The following is a 15199-nucleotide window of genomic DNA, read 5'->3' as shown; positions in this document are numbered from 1 at the left end:
TCTTAAATCTTAGTCGAGTGAGACATAGCCACGCCATTAAACAGAGGCTCAGGCACCATTAATGGAGACCTAGGGAGAGAGGTAGACGACAGATGGAGGTCAAAGGGCTCTCCTCTCGATAAGCATGCACAAGGGTCTGATCGCACGCCTCTCGTACTCAAATAGCTACCCTGCATTGCGCCTCCTAGCTAATAAAAAATGGGGACGCGTGGCGGCACGTAAATGGTAGTAAATAGAATGCCCACGGTTTGAATAATGCTTGTGTTTCTGATTGTAACTGACAACACTTGTTCCAAATGACTTGGTTGATTGTTAATGTGTGCGCCTTCGCAAATCGGACATGGCACCAAGCAAAGTTTCATTATTTTCATGCGTGTTTTGGATTTACAGGAATTAAAAAACTAAGTTTCTCAATGTTTCCATCCCAGCCACGACGCTCAGAATTTTGAATTTCATTCCCATTTCTTGCATGGAACCTAGAAATTTACCCGAGGACACACATGTGATTTTTCAACCAACTTTGGTGCACTGGAACATGTGCTTGTATTTCAAATTTGAATTATGCACACAAAGGTGACATGTTCCCTCTCAGAACCACGAGCCTTCTTGAGAGAAGCTCTGATTTGCAAGAAGCTTATACCCAAATTTGCTCCTATTCGGCCAATTTTTTTTACCGCGACATGGTACTACCATGACATGACACCATGCCAAGTATCATGCTTTTAAAACCAAGTTTCTCAATGTTCTCGACCGAGCCACGATGCCCAGATGTTTGAACTTTATTCTCATTTTTTGCATGGGACCTAGAAATTCACCCGAGGACACAAATGTGATTTTTCAACCAACTTTGGTGCACGGCAGCATGTGCTTGTAGTTCAAATTTGAATTATGCAGATTAAATGACCAAAAACTCAATTAATGTGTTAAAAAGGCCAAACGAAGCCGGAATGATTTCCAAAATTTAACAGGGCACTCATGTAGTTCTATGTGGCCTTTGTAAATAAACTCATGGGGGACAATGTATATCGTTTCGCACTCGAAGGTGGCACGTTCCCTCTCAGAACCACGGGCCTTCTTGAGAGAAGCTTCAGTTTGCAAGAAGCTTATACCAAAATCTGTTCCTATTCGGCCAATTCTTTTACCACAGTATGGTAGTACCATGACATGACACCCATGCCAAGTTTCATGATTTTCAAACGTGTTTTGGATTTACAAGAATTTAAAAACCAAGTTTCTCGATGTTCTCGGCCGAGCCACGATGCCCAGATGTTTGAATTTTATTATCATTTCTTGCATGGGACCTAGAAATTCACCCGAGGACACAAATGTGATTTTTCAACCAACTTTGGTGCACGAGAGCATGTGCTTGTAGTTCAAATTTGACTTATGCACATTAAATGAACAGAAAGTCAATTAATGTATAAAAAACGACAAACGAACCCGAAATAATTCCAAAATTTAATAGGGTACTCATGTAGTTCTATGTTGCCTTTGTTAAGAAACTCAAGGGTGGGGGGCAGCGTATATCGTTTCACACTCAAAGGTGGCACGTTCCCTCTTAGAACCACGAGCTTCCAAGTCAGCCCAATATTTTACCACAACATGTTAGTGCCATGACATGACACCATGCCAAGTTTCTTGATTTCCAAACGAGTTTTGGATTTACATGAATTTAAAATCTAACTTTCTCGATGTTCTCGGTCGAGTCACGACGCCCAGATGTTTGAATTTCATTCCCATTTCTTCCATGGGACCAAGAAATTCAACCAAGGACACCCATGTGATTTTTCAACCAACTTTGGTGCACCAGAGCATGTGCATGTAGTTCATATTTAGATTATGCACTTTAAAAGTCCAGAAACTCAATTAATGTATAAAAAGGCCAAACGAACCCGAAATAATTCCAAAATTTAAGAGGGCGCTCATATAGTTCTATGTTGCCTCTGTAAAGAAAATCAGGGGGAGGCAGTGTATATAGTTTCGCACACAAAGGTGACACGTTCCCTCTTGGAACCATGAGGCTTGTTGAGAGAATCTCCGGTTTTGGAAGAAGCGTATACCAAAACTTGTCTCAATTCAGCCAAAAATTATACATATGAAAACAGGGTTTAGATTATGCCGAACATCTCGCTACCTAGACCAATAATGTACTTTGATTTGAATTCAACATAAAATGGATACAAATATTTGAATTGGAGAGCGTATGGTACATGTAGTTCATAGTGAAATATGATTACTGCTATATGCATGTTTTTTGTTATCAAGATAATATTTAAATTATTGTATAACTTGACAACAATCGTATTCAAATAAGGAAAATTCATTCAAATTTAGTCCATATGGTAGACGACAATATATATGTTCACATGGTGGAGTAAAATGTTCATATATGATGGAAGATCAAAATGTACGACTACATCAATTATAAACCGCAAGGTCACCTAACGATATATTCGAATTCAACATAACGTGGATTCAAAAATTGATATTCGGGATCATGGCATCTGTAATCATATAAAAAGGGACATTACTCTTTCTTTGGTTTGAATTGATTTGTTTTTTGTTGTTGTTGAGGGAAGTGGAATCGATTTGGTACTGTGCAGGGTAATCTTGTTCTCCCGATTTTTTAACATTTTTCTTGTAGTTTTTCAATGGCATATATAGCAATATAGTAAAAGGGGACATGACTCTCTTGTGTCTTGTATGAATTGTTTTTTTAGACGTTAAGTTTGTTCTGTCGAACAAGGAATCCGCACCTTGTTATCCCAAAATTTTCAAGCTCGAGTATGTTTTGTCTCACCTGCTTTGAAAATCCCGCTTCTTCAACCCGCGCCGCGCCTTGTTATCCCGAAATTTGGACGTGCGCGAGAACTCCCTCCTCATCCGAAATCGCTCCCGCAGCCTAGACATGCGAAATCCCCCTTCTACCCCTCAGCCGGAAATGAAGCTCCACATCGCGGTGTCAAAACTGGTGGGGGTATGCTGGTAACTTACCCTACATTTTGGACAAGCGCGTCCCTAAGCTTGGCTCCCCCCTCCCCCTTCGCCCCCGATTCATACACCGAGGCCGCCAAACCCGCGAAACCCCACGCTTCTCTGTCGGCCTCCGGACCGCCGCCCAGCCGGAGACTCTTCTCCGACTACGTCGTCCACCGCAACAGCTCGCCGTCCCTCATCCACCGCACCGGATGAGGATCCGTTGTCGATCTCGTCGTCCCGCCAGATCAGCCGCCCCGTCCTCCACCTCCAAGGAGCTGCCCCGATGTTCGCCTCATTTATCGTGCCACCTCAATCCCCACAGTGCCGTCTTGACCTGCCCCACCGGAACCGCAGCACCCTTACCAATTCCTCCAATGAAGCTGAGTCCAACTCAGCGCCACCAAGGAGGTTCTGCACTCACAGCTGCATTTTATCTTTTATTCCATCTCACAGGGCTGCCAGTGCTCGATACCGAGCAGACATGGCGGGTCTCCATCGACGGGGCCATCGCCGGCCACATCATCAACTGCATCTCTCCCCCATGTCGTTGCTTCCTCGGTGGCGACTTCCACAACGGCACTAGCTGCAGCTGCTCCGGCTCTCGCTCGCGCTGCGGCTCTATTCTTGCTGTCGGTCGTGCTGCTGCATTGCTCCTGCTTTCGTTCGTGCTGCTGCTCTGCTCTTGCTCTCGCTTGCGCTGCTGCTACTGCTGCACGACCTCCGGCAGCTACAGGAGTTGCTACTTTAGCACTCGCTCGCGGTGCTACTGCACGACTTGCTCTCTGTTAGTGCGCTCCCTGCTCGAGCGTCTGCTGATATAGATCACTGCTTCTCTGCTACTAGTGCTCGGACGCCCTAAACATCTATTGCAATGCTCTGTTACTAGTTCAATCAGTTTCGACAGTAAAATTCAGTTTCGACTGTGAAGTTCATTTTCTTCAGTTAAGTTTAGAGTGAACAGTAATTATAGCATCTGTCGGAGCGGCCGTGGCGCGGCTGATGCGTTTTACATCTAGCACTTTTTGGTGATGTATTTTACATCATCTATTGCAGATGATATTAGGGTCCCACTTCAGATTAACGTTTTCTGTCTTGTCATGCTTCAGCCTCGTCGCCGTACACCTTAGCGGAGCTGCTCCAACGACGGAACCGTCCATCACCGCGGAGCAGTACCCTCGTCACCATTTCCAGAGGCCTCAGATCTTGTTCCCCGCCTCCGACAGTCACACCAGCATCATTACCATCCTCCACATCCAACCCAATGATGCTGAGGTCCACAAGGCTATGCCAAAGAGGTTGTACACTCGTCGCATCACTTTGTTTCTCCATTCCTCTGTTTTTCCAATTCATGTGAGCCAAACACCCAGGTTGACTGAAATCATATGTTTCCAAATGCTCTATTTTGCACATGCATTCCTATCCTATTCCTTTGTTTTCCCTGTCCCTGCATTTATAGAATCCTCCAATTCTAAGGAGCCCTTACTGATTTACTTCATTTTCAGATAGGCATCAAAGAAAACTCTGTGTGTTATGTCCTGCTCCTGCCGTGCCGTCATCCACCCCACCTGAGGTGCACCATCGACAGAAGCGTTCACTGCAGCAGAGATCCCCCCTATAGACTTTCTTTCGCCGCCTCAGATCATCTTCCCTGTTGCCGGCAGCCACGCCAACTGCATTACCATCATCGACTGAGCAGATGAACCTAAGGACTACACAGTTCCGGAAGAGAGGTCATAGTCTTTCGTGTTTGCTTACATTATACATCGGTTATTATTACCTGCTACTTTATCGTTCAATCTTGAGTTTTGAATTGCCCATGGGTCTCATATCGAGCCAGCAACGAATAGTATCTGTCTACTATCTGGTTCATCTGGGGTCTTCTATGCGGTTCATGTTGGTGCAACAAACAATAGATGATCCATTTTCTATCTTTTTAAACTGAAGCTATAATCTACCTGCTATCATTGGTTTTGGATCCATCCACTCGTTTGCTACCATCAGTCTTGATTTTTGCATGCACCCCTTAGGCCTTACAAAATCTAACTATTTTTTTTATTATGCATGTCAGATATTGTACACAATCGTACTGAACATGTAGATAAAAAGAGAAGACCATTGCGTGCAAATATAATGTCATGCAGACACCGCTCCATGGTAGGCGAAGTGTCCCCCCCTCTTGCATTTCCATATTGTATTCCAGAGGAAGATAACTGTTCAGATGGAGATTCAGAAGGAGCCGACCATGCCTGTTTACCACCTGAGGTGTTTGCTCTAACCTGGCATGCTGATGTTGGTCATATCATGCATATGGCGCCTTGCATTGCTTACATTATACATCTTATATGTCATCAGCTTAGTTTAGATTTGCTTTATGTGAATGCCACCTGTTTGGTTTCTATATCATACTCCCACCATTCCTAAATATTTGTCTTTTTAGAGATTTCAACAAGTGACCAGCTTTTTAGTCATCGTATATGTGAATTGTATCGTGCCATATTTTTTCCATAATGTATTCCATTTGTCAACAATGTTTATACATTCATCTGCTCTTCCCGTGCATCAGCCATTTGAGTCGGTCATGGGAAAATTTGGAGTGAAAACAAGGTCTTCTGAGCAGTCAGTGCTACCTGTCGATGCAGATTTCTTGCTGGTTACAGATAGCTCCCTAGAGGAGGATTCAGAGAGAGAGATGACCAGTCGTATCCCCCCCACGAGGTGCATGCTCTAACTTGGTTGGGTTATATTGCTCATATCATGCATATGGTGTCTTGCATTGCCATGCCATCTGCTTAGATTAGACATGCTTTGTGTGAATGCCTCATGTTTGCTTTCTATATCAGATATGTAAATTATGCAATGCCATGTTTTTCAGCCAGTTATCATATATGTGAATTATGCACCGCCATGGAGCCAGGCATCATATATGTGAATTATCTCATGCCATATTTTTTTTCATTACGTATTCCATTTGTCAACAATCTGTGTATATTGAACTACTCTTCATGTGTATCAGCCATTTGAGCCGGTTATGGAAAAAATCTGGAGTGAAAACAAGGTCTTCAGAGCAGGCAATGTTAGCTGTTGAAGCATATATCTTGATGGTTACATGGAGCTCCTCAGAGGAGGATTCAGAGACAGATGACCAGTCCTATATCCCACCTGAGGTGTATGCTAGAAGTTGCAATGTTTATATTTCTCATATGATGCATATGGTGTCTTGCATTGCTTAGTTTAGACATCATATGCACAATATTGAATTGTATCTTCTTAGTTTAGAGATCATACATGCGAGTGCCAGCTACTTAGTATATGAATCAATTATGTCAATTATATCATGCCATCCTGTATACTTAGACAACATGTATGTGAATTATTTCATCCCAACCTATTTTAGAAAGACATCATATAGTTTTGTCATGTCATCATGTTTAGGTACTCATCATATGTTGAATTATGCCATTATATCCTGTTAAGTTATCCATCATATATCTGAAACTGTGTCATGCTATCCTGTTTAGTTAGGCATCATATATGTGAAATTGTGTCATGCTGTCCTGTTTGGTCAGACAATATATATGTGAATTACCACATCTGTCTATCATACAATGTCTGTACGTTCAATTTCTTTTCTTGTTTATCAGCCATGTGAATTGGAGGGGGTGATGTCAGTATCAAAGGACGGTGCTACCCGTCGATGCAGATAGAACCATGGTTGTACTGGCCCACAAACTAGCCCCACCACACATAATCGAGACTCTTCCAGATTGCACACTTACACCATTGGAAAGAGAACCAGCTACAACCCATCTAGCCGCAACCCCAGTGGATAGTAACCCACTTATAGTTGACAAAGCACCATGTCCACCACAAAGTACCCCCACAGCAGTTTGTAAAGCTACTGCAGTGCCCAAAGCACGAAGACCACCACAGCTAACCCAAACTCCTCGTTTAATGCAGAAGAGCAGCTGTTCTCATGTCAGATTCTGTAGCTATGGTCCATACTCCTTTGCTATTGCATCACTGTATTTACTCATACCAATTACTTTCGATTTTGAAGGATCCAATTGGAACTCCAATGGCGCAACAGGTATGTTTTAAACCTATTTCTTTAAGTGGATTGCTGTTCTAACTTCTTACTCTATGTTGATTTCAGTTTAAGTTGTATAAACAGTTATGTCCTCATGTGATGCACATTACAAGTGCTGCAATGCTGTGTAGTTTCTCACACTTATATTCTGTCTATGTTGTTGTGTCTTAAAAATATATGAGTTGAACTGTGTCTCTATCTTGATTAGGGAACATAAACTAGAATGATATGGACAATACAGTGACCATAGTACATAGATATATGTTTGTTTCATGCTGTTATCCTGTCCACCTTACTACTGAACCGGTTTACCAAAATGAGTTTCGTATACTACAAGCTAAACCTGTGATGTGTCTGCTTGTTTCTCTTGTAGTATGGAAACAGAATATTGGAGAAGAGCACCCCACTATGCAATGGTAGAGAAAGTAATGCAGATAAGGTTAAAGATAGTGAGACAACCCTGTTGGTCTCCAAGAAAGGTGATAAAAATGATCTTGTAGACAGTGAGAAAACCCCACAGTCCTACATTGATGCAGTGTTTGAGTTACTGGCCAGTACCGCTGGCACAAGCTCTTCGAACTCGCTGCCTGAATCACTTTAGCTTCTTTAGTCTTAGATACAAGCTGAAAGGCATAAGTCAGCTGTGCTGCGGCAAGAAGCCGAAGGACTGAGGAAGTCCCTGCAGAATTCAGATGCATACTTTCTTGTGCAACAGCAAGCGCTGGAGGATTTAAGCGCCAAACAAGAGAAAGTTAATAAGCTTGCTAAGAATCTTGCCAGCATTATGGGTACCCAGGATATTGTTTCTTGAACTCTTCTGAAGTGGTTTCAGTTCTGGACTTGTTTTGCTGCGGCGCTTATATGCTGCTTTGTTCCCTATATTTGCACTGGTGGCGAACTTTGATGCCCAGTGGATGTAATATGTGTAATAGCCGTGATAGCCTAGCATAAGTTGCTTGCTTATTTATTTCCTTGTTATCTTGTTTATTTGTTTGCTTGTAGTAAGTGTAGTTCTTTTTCCGCGGTTTGCTAGTGGATGCAATAACCTATTGTTTAAAACTAGGCCACAATAACCATGGACTAATATTTACTGTAGTGACACTGGGCCTCCTACGGGCCATAGAAACAGTGGGCCTTTTATGGGCCGTAGAAACAATAGGCCTTCTACGGGCCATAGAAACAATGGGCCTTCTACGGGCCGTAGAAACAATGGGCCTTCTACGGGCAGTATCATCAAGGGGCCTTATACGGGCCATATGATCGATTGGCCAAACATGGGCCACTAACAGGCCGCATTATGGCCGTAAACGGGCTAGAGTTGGAATCGTCCGTTCATGGGCCGGCCATAATGGGCCATGGTTAATAGGCAGTATTTGATGATGCTATGAAAAGGGCCCAACGTATTAACGGACCACAAACGGGCCGACTGTAACCACGGCTGAATTTGGCCCACAAGCAGAAAATGACAGTAACGGGCTGTAAGTAAATGAATGCTGGAAATGAGCCCAAGAATAAATGGGCTCTGAGAAGGCCGAAAGATAACATGGGCTGGAAACGGCCCAACGGAATAACGGACCGTTAATGGGTATAAAGTGATACATTGTTCATTACGGGCCAATTTCACCACGGGTCGTTAATGGGTGTTAAGTGGTACACTGTTCATTACGGGCCAGTTTCACCACGGGCCGTTAATGGGCCAATAGTTACAAAGGGCCTCATATGGGCCGAAAGACTTCATGGGCCATACATGGGCCAGAAGTGAAAACGAGCTGGAATCGTATTGGATGGCCCAGATGACGCTACTGGGCCTAATTCGGATCGGGCGTAACGGGCCTTGGGTTAGAGGGTTGTAAATGGGCTATAGGCGAACAGGCCGTTAACAGGCTTTCCATGGGCCGGCCCGCCACCTTTTGACCAAGTCAAAAGGGCCGGCCTTTTCACGGGAATGGGCCACTGTTGGGCCGTGCCACGTGTCGACGTATCATAGGTGCCTTCTGTCCAATGAGTGGATGACATCTGTCCCAACGATGAGCCGACACGTGTTTCCTCCAGCCAATGACAATTTTACACGTGGAAAATCCCCATTGGTCGGGGCTGTTAACGGGTTATCGGATCAAAAACCCGACCCGATAGCTTAACGGCGTTCCGTTACAGTGGATGCCACATGTCGGTCACCCTTGACGAAAGCACTTCTGTGACGTGCGATTTATCGTCATGGAAGTGGACACTTCCGTGATGATAATTTTCGTAATTTCATGGAAAACTTCTACGACATCACACGTATGACTATCTTGATTCTGTCATAAATTTGTCATGGATGTACATGCATGACAGAAAACGCGACCTACTATGACAAACATGTATCATCATGGAAGTGTATTTTTTTGTAGTTTATACTTGCGGGTTATCAGTGGTGGATGCCAATGCGTGCATGGAGCATGGTTGGTGCCGGTAATTTTTACTTGGCACACCTCGCACTCTGCATATATGCCGGTTGCATTCATACATTTGTGCAGTTCCACCAAAATGCAGCTGAATAACCCTGTTTGCACAGATAATGAAAAAGCATGATTACATTATAGTGGCACTAGTTGATGAAACACACAAAATAAATAGAATAAAGTATTGCGATAGTATCATAGTATGCCATGCTGCGAGGGTGAGAAGGGCCCTGTGATGCCTCATATGGTACGCCTCATACTGGAAATTGTCCCAAGTCTCCTAGATACACCTTCTGCCAGTGATGAGCAATAGTGTACAGTGGTAGTATAAGGAGGGGCCTTGAGACATTCAAATCTCTATTTTTGTGCAGATCAACTAAAATTAAGCACCCCAGTTTGCAGAAACGCTTAAACATTAACAATGGGACTAGTTGATGAAACATACATTAACAAAGAGAAGCACTTTGTTTATCTACATTGGAAATGAAATGATAGAGAGGACACTCGCTCTATTTTAACAGTATTATTACTTCATTTTATCAGTGACACTAGGGTCGAGCAGGTGGCAAACGAGGTGTACCGTGCTTCGCAAGGATGAAGGCCGGGGGTGCTTAGACTGGGATGCTGAAGTTGGCTCTTTCAGTCCCTATCTCCCCCCTATTGTTTCAGTGGTAGCATTTGGGTTGTAATCCAAAATTGGTCGAGCTGGTGCTGCGTCCCCCTACCTGCCTAGCTTATGTGGCGAACTTGTCTCCTGCTAGTACTTAATCCGTTCTAGTAGTAGTTGCATAACTGCCCGTTTACACTAAGATGTTGTCGGATAATGGTTCTCTATGGTTGGATTTCTTTAATGAAATTTGATGGAACCCCCTCTTTCGATATATAAAAAACAGTGGCACTAGGGGTGCCAAAACATTGCGTCAAATTAATAGTGCCACTAGATTAGGGTGCAAAATAATAACATTACTACTTTATCATGGCAGTGCCAAAACAGTAGCACAAGAGCAGGATCAACATGCAATATCTTTGGCAAACGGACCAAAAAGGAACATACCTCGTGATGGGAACCATATCTGCAGTCAACGCCATCGTAGAAGGGATGACACCAGTCACCAACATGAATTATTCAATTCATGGAACCTTTTGGTGCAGTTCACCTAAAATGAAGCAATGTCCCATGATCTAGCAGCTTCTTCTTTTTTTTAAGAAAAGGGCTCCAGCCCGGTTCCATTTCCATCAGAAAACGAAACCCACAGAGCTTCTTCTTCATTAGTTGCAATAAAATTGATCAACATCAAGGTTGGTTGTGAAGCTCCTGGAATGTTCAACTATAATTTGGATATCATTTGTGCAGTTCAACTAAGATCGAGCGTGAAATGTATATCTCCGTTTGAACAAAAAAGGTGGAAAGGAGGGTGACTAACAAGTGATGAAACATGCATCAAATGAAAAGAAGCATGTTCCTTATCTGAATGGCAATCCTACAAGGACAGTAGCAATTTCTAAAGCAGCAACATTGCTAGATATTAGTGTGGGCATTAGGATAACTATGACAACCGTTAAATATGACATTACTTTAATGGTGCCATTCCTTCATTTTACCAGCAAAATTACATTAACAGCTGCTACAGAGTCGGTATTTGGGCACGGGAGAGTAGGCTGACCAGGACAGTTGCATTTCTAACGAAAAGAAGCAACTTATATTAATGGGAAATTTAGCAGGACATGAAAAAAATGCCATTGATTCATATTACTAGAGGCATTACATTGAAAACAACATTGGTTTAACGTATCCCTACTTTTAACAGTGCGGCTGCTACATTTTACCAGTGGCATAACATAAGAGTAGCTCGGGGCAACAAACATCAGAACAGGATATCTTGGTTGGTCCCATTTTTGTTCGGTATAGCCACCTTATGCTGTGTGAGGCTAGCAAATCAAGTGTTGGACTTACTCTGTTGACTTGTCCCCCAGTCCCCACTTTCTTTCCTTTTTCAACCAATAGATCGGGTTTATATTGAGTTTGTACTACGTTTCCCTTTATTTCCCTATTAGACCTAGAGACCAATTGGATAGCCAGTCTGTGCTACTTTTCACCCCCATTATTTCCTCTTTTGACCAAGCCCTAGATTCAGGTAACAAATCTTGCCCCACCCCGACCCCCTTTCTTCCTTTTTTGAACCAAGTAGTACTAGATTCGAGTGCATGAACTAGTTTTACCTCTTAACAGTAAAAATTTAGGTGGTTTTCGAACAGCCGATCGATCCTATCTACGAGGGGGCCTGAGAAATAGTAAAAGATACAAATGCAGCGACATCAGGAGCTCAGAAAGTAGAGCTAGGCCAGTTTCACGGGAAGTTATACCTGAGGATCACCGGGATGTCGCTAGGTGGGCGGCGGGAGGCCGGATGTGCCGACACTATGGCAGTGAGGAAGAAGGGGTCGGAGGCCCTCCCTCGCCAGCGGTGCTTGGGAGAGAACGGCAAGGCACGCTGATCGGGACGCGCCGGTACTGGATAAGAACCGTCGCCGAGGACAACCGCGTGAACGTTGCACCTTCTCACCATCCCCAGCGGAGAGGATCCAGCTGGATCTGTGACCAGCGGTGAGCAGAGAGAGAGAGAGAGTGTGGCCACCGCTGTCGTATTTAGATTTGGAGAGGACGAGACAGTGTGAAGAGAGCAACACTAGCAAGCAAGCAAAGAGGCTCATGCCTATATAGTGGAGTACTTGTTTTCTTTTGTCTACCGGAGCCGGCTTGACCTCGTCAATGATTGTCGAGAAGTCTTCATGCACGTGCCCTAGAGGCATAGTTGTCGTCATTTTGATTTGAAGCACCGGATTATGACATATAACACGAAAAAATGTCATATGACAAGAAATCATAACCTCACTGCCCAAAGGAGACAACATGAATCCCGACGGACAAACTAGGCGAGGATCAAAGCTCAAATTCAAGATAAACTCGTAGAAAAGGGGTCCGTCAATAGCTGTCCTAATTAACGCAGCCGGCTTGACCTAGATGTCTGCCGAGTAGTCTTCGTGCATGTGCTCCCAATGACTAGCCCAACTCAGTTGTTGCTGTTTAACTCTCGCAGTGATCCGAAGCACATGACACCTAATTTTGCGAGATGACAAGAAACCTTTTTTAGATTTCTCACCAGAACTGCAGCCCTGTACAACACAGCCTACATGATATGTAGATGATAGCCAATCCAGGCATGTGTGCTGGAGTCTGGTCACATGCATGGACGAACTGATCTTTCGTGTCTTGCAGGGATCATCCAGGCTCCAACGTATGTACAACACTTCTCTAGTACTATCACTCGTCTCTCTCTTCTATTAACTCACCCGACTTGCGGGGCCGGGGAGTGTTCCCATGGTCGGTTCTCAATTGCTGTCCCACATGTGTGTGCAAACGCAATATGATGCACATTCCATTCTGAGAGCGGCGTGCCAGACCGATCGACCGTCTAGGGTGTGACGCGAACGCAATGGGCATGATGTATACTCCGTACATGTGTACTGCCGTTTTCTTGAGGCTTTGCTCCATGGCGCAATCCATGGATACAAAATTAGTATACTGTACTATTTAAAAGTCGAGGGCGGGGCTTTTCCTGCGCGGTAGGCAGGGCAGTTCCGCCTAGTCGGTTCGACAGAGACGCGAGAAGATGAGGGAGTAGGCTGCTGCGAACATAGGGCTATGTAATTTGACAGCGAGTTACTGCTGGACAGGTGGGGCCCTGTGATTTGACTTGCCATTATCATTTTAATTGCGGCGCTACGACCGGCGTGAGTCTCCCGATTCCTGACCACCTCCATATAGGTGCCTCTCCCAATGCTCCACCATGTAGAGGCTGGCTCTTGCATGAGAGCCCACTCCACTTTTTCCTTGCCTCTTTCCTCCACATATGCAAAAATGCCATGTAAAGCGGGCTTATAGCCCACTATTGTACTTACTTACTCCTACAGGTGCTAGGCTTGCCACATAGGCATAAAGTCTGATGTGGCAAGTTAATTGAGAAGAGAGAGACTAGTTTGGTGACCCAAGGAAGAAACGGTGCTAAGCGCGTGTACCTAGGTGAAAAGACAATTTTGAGTCTATAGCTAATTAAATGAAGCAATCTTAGCAACAAAAAACACCTATGCATTGGGGACTTGATTGGTAAGCCATTTAATGTCCTTAGCACCTCATCTAAGCACCATTTCATTGGAAGAGGTCACTCCTTGGCAAATAAAATAAATACTACGAAGAAAGAGATAGAGAGAAGTAAAAAATACTCTTATAGCCAACCTTATAGCTAACCTTGTTGTAGTATGAGTGACTAAGTGATGGCTATGTATGACATGCCACCATCAGATAGCCTAACGCACCATTTTAAATCTCCAAGGGTGCGACCGGGCGAGCGACGCGACGGTCGTGGTAGGCGCGACCATGATACGGGCTGCTGACAGCCCTTGGATCTGAGATCTAACAGTTGCATGCTAAGTTTCTGAAAATTTGCAGAATAACCATCCAGGATAGGGTATTCACCCATAGGTCTAGATTCACGCCATGCAACCGTTCGATCTCAGATCCAAGGGCTCTTGGAAGCCCGTATCATGGGAGAATGGAAAGCTTCATATCACCTGTAATTTTCCCGATGCTTGACATGATATCGAAAGCCATTTAATTAGGCGTTGAGTAGACATGACATCTAATTGGGCCCCCATAGTACTGTGCATGAATCCATTTATCCACCAGGCAATCCACTACCCTGCCGTTCGCACGCCCCACTCAACATTTTTACAATCGAGAAACCGCTGGTAGTTCGCTCCTACTCGTCCCCGGACGTCCTTTAACATTACGGAAGTTCGCTCCTAGTCGTCCCGTCCTTTCACATTACAGCAGTTCCACTAATCCTAACCATCCTCCCAAATCCATGGTGTCCCAAATCTCCATGAACGGCGGTGAGTACAAGGTTAGAACCATCACCGGTGATGAGTTCGACGTCATCTACACCCGTTCTTCTACGACGGTGAAAGGATGCCTTGCTCGCTTCAGACGCATGTTCGAAAACTCGAGCGGGTCACTGGGCTAGATCTTGAGTACACCACAATCCTAGGACAAGAGAAGGATCTAAAGGAGCAAGAGAAGAAGAAGCCCGCCATGATCCAGGTTTGCGTGCATGACTTATGCTTGGTCTACCACATATGCCATGCCGACGTTGAGTGCCAGGATTTTAAGAACTTCCTCAAGGACAAAAGAGTGAAATTCGTTACTGTAGACTTTAGGAACGAGAGGGATGTCCTGGGTCAGATAGGCCTCGTTGTAGGCAAAGCCTTCGACCTCCAGAAGAATCGGTTGCTGCCCTCCCGTGGTCAGCCTTCAATGCTGACCCTGGCAGTAGCCATGGTTCATCCTTCGTACAGTAAACTGGAGAAACCTCCGCACACATTTCATCATCATGCATTGCAGTGGAATTTACTATATATAGACAACATCCACTATGCTGCAATGGATGGGTACCTTCATTTCAATATCTATAAGGGTTGGATGAAGAGCAAGAGCCAAGTGTGCGGTTCAAGCAAAGAAGTACCATCCAAGAGGAAGAGGGACAAGGACGAAGTCGAGAACGTGGACGAGGACTCCGAGTAAGGTGGCAGTGTCGTTGCTCATGATGGTTCTAATGCAGCGTCTACCAGATTAGTT

This window comes from Triticum aestivum, chromosome 4B (assembly GCF_018294505.1).
Source record: "Triticum aestivum cultivar Chinese Spring chromosome 4B, IWGSC CS RefSeq v2.1, whole genome shotgun sequence".
NCBI lineage: Eukaryota > Viridiplantae > Streptophyta > Magnoliopsida > Poales > Poaceae > Triticum > Triticum aestivum.
Note: the sequence above shows the minus strand (reverse complement) of the source record.